Here is an 8,861-nt window from a genome sequence, read left to right as displayed (position 1 = left end):
CAAGAGTTCTTCATGCCCATGAGGTATCTAGATGGGCCAGCCCTGAGGGTTTAGTCAATAAGCTTCCCTTCCCAGACATTCCTTCCTGCTAAAGGTATTTAGTCTCTGTTCCACCCTGAGGAAGTTGTGAGCACCCATTTCCCCCAATGAACAGTGAAGAAACAGTTTGAACAAGCATGGGCTGTCTTCCTCATCAAGAACCACCATGGGGACACCTTCGTCATACAGAGTCACACTGCACCTAAGTCACCAGGAGAGGATCCCTTGGTGATCCCAGATACTTGCAGCTAGGCAAAGCTGGAGTTCCCCCTCCCCCTGGTCATCTGCCTGAGGGGAGTTCACACACCCTAGCAGCAAGACAGAGATGGAAGACAGAACGAGGACCGCAGACGGTGTCCAGGCTGTCCTTCAGCACTCACATACACACTGTGTGCTGCTGCATACACACTTTGATCACTTAGGCCAGCTGCTGAGTATGCCTGTGAGACCGTTTTGTTTTGATTACATTGATCGGTGTGAGAAGACCCGTCTTGGCTGTGGGTGGGGTCATTCCCCAGGCAGGAGATCTTGGACTGCATAAGAAGGGCAAAGGGAGGTGAACATGTTCATTTCTCCGGTCATGTTTCTTGACTGTAGCTATGGTATGAGCAGCTCCCTCGAGCTCCTGTTACTGTGGTGTCCCTACAAGGAGGATCATGGTCTAGGTCTCTGAGTCAAGTCGGCCCATCCCCTCCTTAAGTTGCTTTTGTCAGAGTATTTTATCACAGCAACAGGAAATGAAACACACATGAACATGCATGCACATGAACACACACTCATGGGCACACACATGAGCACACACATAAACATACAGACAAGAATATACGCATACATACACACACATAGACATACATGACCACACATGAATATACACTTAAACACACACATAAACATACATACCAGAATATACACATAAAAACACACACAGACATACATGAAAACACACGCATTCACATGAATACACACATAAACACACACATGAACACACACATAAACACACACAAGAACATTCAAATGCAAACACAAATACACATACACATGAGCATACACAAACATGCACACACACGAACACACAAACACACATAAACACACACACACACACACACACACACACGAACACACATATGTTCAAACAACAGAAGTGAAGCCATGGGCCCTGATTTCCCCTCTCCATGATCCTGCCACATTGTTGCCTATCTGTCTGTCCACGGCATCAATAACTCTTTTAATAAACTCCTTACCCACTCCCAACAATCCATCTCGGGGCTCCCTTGAACTTTCAGAGACCTCTTAATATTTTAAAGAAACGCACACTGAAAATGGCACATAATCGTGCCTCTGGGTATGAGACTGCTGCCCTGAAGAAGTGCTTATTTAGCAAATGTTCTCATTTCAAAATCAATATGAACACCCTGAGCATCCATTAAACAAGCGGAGACAAAGAAGCAGTGATCGATTCTCCGCCGTGTGCAGACATAAGGACACTCTGGCAGGGTTGGTGTCACCTGTTCTCAGTAGAGAGGTGATAAAAATCTACCCGCTACTAACTCTGAGCCAACAGCCCACAAGCTTGACGGAGGATAGACCAGTGTGGTGGGGAGGCTCCCCAGTGCGGACGCGTAGTTCCAACTTCGGTGAAACATCGCGAAGTTTGACGGATGGAACACAAGACTTGCACAGAAATATTAAGGATTTTATAAAGAACAAATGCTTCTTTAAAATATTGCGTTCGTGTGAGCATATGTGCGTTTGCGTGCGTTTGCGTGCTCGTGCGTGCATGTGCGTGCGCGTGCATGTGCGTGCGTAGCACTTAGAGACTAGAATCAACCGCAGGGGTCGGTTGTCTCCTTCTATGGTGTGGATCCTGGGGACGGAACTCGGGTCATGAAACCTGATAATCTAGCAAGTTTACCCACTGCACCATCTCGCCAACCCAGAACTTTTAAAGTATAAACTAATCTTAGCGATCACTAGGGCTTGCATGGGTAGGCAGGTAGGATATGAGGTGAGTGAACATGCATACGGTGAGTTTCAGGCAGCAGAGGAAACCAATTAGCTGCTCGGTACCTAAGCTTCCAGATCACTCGCTCAGGGACTTCCTCTCCTCTCCGGCCATCTTGTCTAAGAGTGAAACCTGTGGCTTCAGCAGGGTTTCCTCTACGCCTCACTTGTTCAAAGAAAATACATAAACAAACCCTTCAGGGTATTACATTTCAGGGTTTATTTGCACAGAAGATGACTCATGAATCAGGCAGCCCTGAGAAACAGAAGAGGTTGGGAGAGTGTGAATGGCGACCTTCTGTCGGATGCCACTTGATTGGCTGCAGCTGAGCGTCTGAGGGTGGTGTGATGGGCCTGGGGTGATGAGGTGGCTGTCTGTGATTGGCTGAAACTCTCGCAGTTTAAGTTTCAGTAGACCCACACTGAGGCTGCTGTTGGCTGTAGGAACTTAGGATGTGGAACTAGCCTCAGGCTACCAGCCTTCCGCTCGGGAGACTTTAAACTTCCCTTATAAGACAGACCACGTGGTCATCCGTTGATCGTTTCTCTCCCCTTCTGGAATACTGAATCAGGAAGTGTTCCCCGTTGATGAACTGGATGGAGAGAGTAGAGAGATGCTAAAAAAAAAAAAAAAAAAAAAAAAAAGGAAACCACACATACTGAGTAGATGTCATCTTGCAGCTTGAAACACCGAAGGGTGAATTAAGAAGTGAAAGTCAAGAGTGCAGAAATCCTAGAAAAATGTGTTTTAAAAAAAACAAAAACAAAGCTATAGTCCAGGCAGATAGCAAATCTCTGGTGTTTAGCTCTACCAGATAGGAACAAAAATTCAAGAAATGCTTGAGTTCGAGTACTGAGGGGGTGAGGCTGCTCCTTAAGCAGGGACTTCAGGTGGTGAGGGAACAAGCCTTGGGTGGTTAGCTGAAAGAAGACAAGAGGAAACTGGGGACTCTGCAGGAGCACAGATTTCACCTGGGTCAAGAGAACAGAGGTGGCTGTCTGCGCACAGGCTACTGGGACTGAAGAGAAAGCCGGAAGAGGCAAGGCTGTTGAAACTTTCCTATTTGGATACAAAGTGGGTAGATAACCAGCTCTCAGGATTGAGGGTCGAGAGGTTGGGAAGTCAAGAGACTAATAAATACTCTCCTTCTGCAAAGCAAATTACTGTAATTTCTAGAATTCACGATTCGACCAAAATGGAGGAACTTTACAGAATGATGTACTTCTGGCTAACGGCTAAGATCCAAGGTCAAGATAAAACTTGGAAGTTAAGGTTCAAGTTAAGAATTAAAATATACCGAGGGACGTTAGCAACCATCTTGAATTAGTGTGGAAAATCGAACTAAAAAACCTACTGCGTGTGTAAGAGAAACCAAGAGATGGACAATGGATACTCTGAAGGATCAGAGGCTGAGGTTCTGATGCATTCGGTTATCTCCTTCAACACTGTGTGTAGACTGCAGTAGGGGATTCGATTTAGTAAATCAATAAAACATAGATCTTGTGTGTGTGTGTGTGTGTGTGTGTGTGTGTGCATGTATACCCCTGTGTATGTGTTTGTGTGCCTGTATGTGTGTGCATGTGTGTGTATGTATATGTGTGTGTGCGTGTGTGTGCCTCTTTATCTGTGTGTATATGTGGTGTGTGCATATGTCTTGTGTGTGTGTATATGGTGTGTGTGTCTGTGTATGTGTGAGCATGTGTGTCTAGCCATGTGTATGAGTGTGCCTGTGAGTGTATCCATGTGTGTGGTATGTATATGTACATGTGTATCTGTGTGTGTTTGTATGCCTGTGTGTATGTGCGTGCATGTGTGTGTGTGTGTGTGTGTAAAACATGTTCATTGTGTGGAGATGATGAAGAAAATATTTTAATTCAGGATGTAAATCTCATAGGACATGCATAGACATAGGATCTATAAGTTTTTCAATAGGGATTGGGAACGAGGGAATGAACAAGGGAATGATGGTAGAGTTGGAGAGAGGTCTGCTGGTATCCCTTTATCATGTCAGAAGAGTTGGAAGGAGGGAAGACAGAAGAGTCTGAAGAAGAAAAACTTGATGAAAAAAATGCTACATTTACAAAGAGCTTCAAAGGAGTTCCTCAGAAGAAGCCAGGAGGGCATCTGTCCTCCAGCCTCTGCAGCCAGAAGACAGAGGTTTGTTCGCTTTGCTGCCATGTGAGTCAAAATGTTGAGGTTGGGCAGAAGAACGGCAGATTGGGAAGACAGACAAGAGGATAAAGAACTCCACGAGGGGCTTTTATTTGGGAGAAAAACCTGGAGGGTGGAATGCTCTGCTGTACGAATCAGAGCCCAGTGTCTGCTTACAGACCAGAACATTATGGGGAAAGAAGGGAGAAGGGAAAAGGACTTTTTTGGTTCATAGTTGGCCATCGCTAGTGGTAACCAGGGAGTAGTGTTACAGAATGCTGGGTAATTGGTAACCATCTCTCTCGGGTGCCCATTGCTGGAAGCCCCCAACAGGGACTGAAGAGTCTAGAGAAACAAACTACTTTAGTCCTGGAAACCAGGATTATTGTGGTTTTCAGACTCATTGTCCAATCAAAACGGAGGTCCTTTGCAAAACTGCATGAATGTGGTTCACATACATTAAGAAGGCCACTTGATCCCGGTGCTACAGTGACAAAGGTCCTAAGATTTAAACCTGTGACATCACATCTCCAAATGGGAGGTGGCAAACCATGGTAGTGATGGGCTTGCAGCACACAGGAAGACATTTATCTGCATGGTACCGGATTATAACTAGACCAACCTGTACCACGAGCTGGTGTTTTATGACCCTGTCTATAACTATAAAAGCTGCAAGTGCTTTGCTCCATACCTCTGTGCCTCAAGTTCATTTGCAGGCTGTAAGTAGTTGAGATATAAGTCACTTTTCGTAATTCTGGCACATCCGTATTTGTTTCTAACATACTAGGTTTCCTGGTATATTATCCCATAGGTAGAATATTTCACAGATAATTCCCCAACTCTATGCAGCTACTCCAGAACATCTGTGGGGTTTCTGTGGGGTCTTCGATGACCTTCACAGGCCTGAGTCAGAAATCAGTGCTTCACGCTTTTCTATTATGTTGAATTCTTTAACCCTATGTTCACTGAAAGACAGTGCACTTTTTCCGATGACGTATTTTCCATCGAATTTGATTCAGTTGTTTCCAGTGAAAAGTGGGTCACTGTTGTTTCTGCTGAACTTTGGTAAATCGTCTCCAAGGCCAGAAAGAGAAAGAGCATCTTCTACTGTAGGTTGAGCTTTAAAGCCTGTCCGTCTTTCCTAACACTTTCTGTTTCTATGCCTCTTGTAACCACTCTTATGAGCAACGGTCTCCTCCAGCCCATGAACCTGAGTTACTCTGTGTTTCAGCCAGCAGGTACATCATGGATGTGCTTCTAGTTGAAGATTTAAGGACCATTTGTTCTCTCCCAGTATCCTGCCTCCAGCTTTGGATCCGACAGGCAGCAAATAAAGCCTCATGTGAAAGGCGTGGGGGGTGTTGTTTGGGCCAACACCATTTTGGACCAACCTAAAACCAACCACTTCCTTAAGCACTGGGAAAAGCCACTCCGTAGACACAGAGCTACTCGGTCAACGCAGAGTAAGGTCAACTCTTGAGATTGACTAGGCTCCCATAGCCTCCTCAGAGATACTCGGCTGACTCACAGAGCCGCCATTACAAGATGCATAGCAAGCCACTGAGCTGGAAGGAGAAGAAGAGTTATCAACTGATGTATTTGGATATTGCATAAGTCAAAATACTGAGCGCGTCTTAATAAAGTTATCTGAGCGATGGCACACTTACCTACCGCCTCTTAAGCCACTTGAAAGAAATTAGGGAAGAAGCACGCGGGCCGTCTGGATGTGTCTCTCCGTTAACTTTCTCTTCAGTAGCATTTAATAACATCGACAGATGATACTGAGAAACTATCTTGTGCTTCTGTCTGATACTATTTGCATACTGTTATAGGCCACTGTGCCTATGTCTAAGGATTAGAGTGACTGACACGCTATAAATTCCTCCAAGTCTTCCAAGGGTAGGGCTGAAAGCAAGGCATCTTTCATAACTAACATCGCTTTGGGGACCAGCAGGGATTATGGGGGATTTGGATTTTTTTTTTTTGAATAGCAATGTCCAGAAATGCTTTCTTCCTCGGGTTGTGTTACTACGACAACCGTCCCACGTGTCTCTTTAACTCAAGTTCATTCTTTTAATTAGAGGACAGAATTTCCTCCACCACCACTTACCATTTCCCCCTGGGAAATTTTTCCAAACATCCCTGGCTCTTCTCCTGTCTGCTTTCCTGTGGAGGAGGCCAGCAGACGCTTGATAATTAGAACATCTTCCGGGTGGCCTCTGTAACTGAGAGAACGGGCAGAGAGCAGATCCTTCTTAGAGGTCCTTCCCCCCCCCCGCCCCCGTCACTCCCACCCCTACCCCTCCCAAGGGGCTAAGCTCTTCGTACCGGTCATTTCCCAGTAGGGAAGAGAGGTGGGCCTAGGGGAGGAAGACAGGAGTCAAGCTGACGGAAGGGGCTGAGCTGGGCTGCACCAGCCATGCTGTGGACCGCTGGGTGACTTTGTCAAAGTCATGTGCTCATTTACATGTGCATACATAAATAACTCGGAAAGGGGCCTTCCTTAGATCATGTCACCAGGACAAGCATATCGAGTGTGCGTGCATGTACACACACACACATACACACACAGAGAGAGACAGAGAGAGAGACAGAGACAGAGAGACAGAGCGAGACAGAGGGGGGAGGCAGACAGACACAGAGAGACAGAAACAGAGAGACAGAGACAGACACACAGAGAGAGAGCGAGAGAGAGAGAGACAGAGACAGAGAGAGACGGAGAGAGACAGAGGGGGGAAACAGACAGACATAGAGAGAGACAAGAGACAGAGACAGAAACAGACACACACACACACACACACACAACACAGGTCTCTAACTCAGGTACTCTTCCTGCCTCAGTACCTCAGGTTCTGAGACTACAGGCGTGAATCACCAAGCCTGTCCTACAAATAAAATCCAAGGAGATCTGGAGACTGTGGTGGGTAAGGCCCTCTCTTCGAGCTTAACCTGTACACTACAGCCTGTGGCGCTCACTAGAAAGACTAAATACATCGAATACGGACATCTTCAAACCGCTTTGCAGAGCCAGAACTAAGATGGTTACCGAGACCACACCCTGGCCAGGACTGGTTCACTATGCATTTGTCTTGCTCTCTCCCCCAAGCCTAATGCCTGTGTCAGTACCTGGAAGACAGACTTGAACTAGACCAGTTCATCTCTCCTCTCCCAAGTGTGGCCATGCTGGGCAAATCTCTTTTCTGTTTCTCCCAATTACTCTCCTCTCTGATTGGTTTAGAACTGGAGGCTGCGACTGGAGGATCAGGGCCGCTGCAGCACAGGCCTCTGCCCTGAAATCTAGTGATGTCATACATAGGCTAGGTTGCATCACAGGGTCTCTGTTGGCAGTAGCCGGAAACAGACATAGAGTAACTTAGCTGTCCCAGCCCCTGAGAAGGAAAGTTAGAAGTAGATGCTAATTTTGCCTGGAAACATTTTACTCAAGAATGCGGTTATCTATCCAATCTTTATCAATTTCTTCTCATTTTACTGAAGTTCTAAGCACAAAAGCGTTTTTCTAGATGAAACAGTCTGATGCAGCCAGCCAGGAAATTAGATTTTTATTGACCCAATCAATTTGGGAGCAGTCGGCAATTTCCTGGACCTGAGCATAACTGGATTTTTAAAGAGAATTTTAAACAAAAGGGCAGCCATATTCAGGTGTATCTAAAAATGTCATTTACAAGAAAAAAGAAGTAATGTAGGTATAGATCAACAGCCTTAAATTTTCAGACTGGGCTCTGTAGAAGCCTCTCGAACGCACTGGAATGCTGGAAATATCCCAGCGAGACCTTTATAAGTTTGGGTCGTCATTTACATAACATCCCATCTAAATTAATAAAACGAGCTCCTGTCTTGCATCCACAATATCCGTGTTCCTGAGGACAGATTCAATTACGCTGCCATGACAAAGAATTTTGAGATCCCGTGGGGTTGGTGTGTCGTGGTAGGCCGTTGCTGGCCCTGTGCTGAACGTTGCATCGTTCAAAGATGTCCACCCCAGTCAGAACAGGAGCACGCGTCGAGATTCTGGCGCATCCGTTCATAACTCATTGTCCCATCGTCACACCCAGCTCCATGTTGAGGTAGCTTCCTGTACCTTTCTAGGACAGAGACTGAAAAACACAGTGGCGATGTCTTCGTCACCGCGGGTCTGAGCGTGGTCTCCGCTTCAGTACCAATGTATGACTGAGATGGCCTTGACATCAAGTGACTCCGCTTTAATTCTTTACAGAGGGAAGAGAAACGGAAGGGCCTGCAGAGATGGCGCAGTTGGTAACGTGCCTGACGCACCAGCCAGAGGACCGGAAGTCCTATTTCCCAGCAGCCCCCACCGAAAGCCAGGCGCAGTGCGAGCATCCTTAATCCCAGCATGGTGTCAGCAGAGACAGCTTCTCTCAGGCTCAGCTGGGCAGCCACTCTGGCTAAACAGCTGGGCTCCAGGACCTCTGAAAGACCTTGCCCTGCAGAAGGTGGAGCTTCAGGATCCATTAGCAGTGTGTTTCCTCAACTCTCCCTGAGAACCCAGAAGAGGACGAAGCAACCTGCTCTTCATGTGACCTTTGCTCCCCCCTTCCTTTGTCTCTTCTCCATATCTACCCTTTAGAGCCGGAAATGAGACATAATTCCTTTTAAGCACATAAATATTTATGGTCCCGTGCCCAGAACA

The 8,861-nt window shown here is 46.4% G+C and overlaps 2 long non-coding RNA genes across 5 annotated transcripts; one reads left to right on the top strand and one right to left on the bottom strand.

Moving 5' to 3' along the window:
- Positions 1 to 1,845: 1,845 nt before the first annotated feature.
- LOC120101806 (uncharacterized) lies at positions 1,846 to 5,858 on the top strand. 2 transcript variants are annotated; one of them, XR_015684013.1, is made up of 2 exons: positions 1,846 to 2,044; positions 5,424 to 5,858. It is a non-coding gene; the product is annotated as an uncharacterized LOC120101806 (long non-coding RNA). The 2 variants fall into 2 exon arrangements; XR_015684014.1 differs by lacking the exon at positions 1,846 to 2,044 and adding an exon at positions 2,600 to 4,911.
- On the bottom strand, positions 2,237 to 8,489 carry LOC120101808 (uncharacterized). 3 transcript variants are annotated; one of them, XR_015684015.1, is made up of 3 exons: positions 7,319 to 8,489; positions 6,303 to 6,417; positions 2,237 to 2,657 (listed from the first exon to the last, which is right to left on the bottom strand). It is a non-coding gene; the product is annotated as an uncharacterized LOC120101808 (long non-coding RNA). The 3 variants fall into 3 exon arrangements; XR_015684017.1 differs by having other exon boundaries at positions 2,237 to 2,633; positions 7,319 to 8,258; XR_015684016.1 differs by lacking the exon at positions 2,237 to 2,657 and adding an exon at positions 4,282 to 5,757 and having other exon boundaries at positions 7,319 to 8,483.
- Between the last annotated feature and the right edge of the window lie 372 nt (positions 8,490 to 8,861).

The sequence above is a fragment of the Rattus norvegicus genome, chromosome 3, assembly GCF_021556685.1.
Source record: "Rattus norvegicus strain SHRSP/BbbUtx chromosome 3, alternate assembly SHRSP_T2T, whole genome shotgun sequence".
Taxonomy (NCBI): Eukaryota; Metazoa; Chordata; class Mammalia; order Rodentia; family Muridae; genus Rattus; species Rattus norvegicus.
This window is presented reverse-complemented; position numbering and strand designations above follow the sequence as displayed.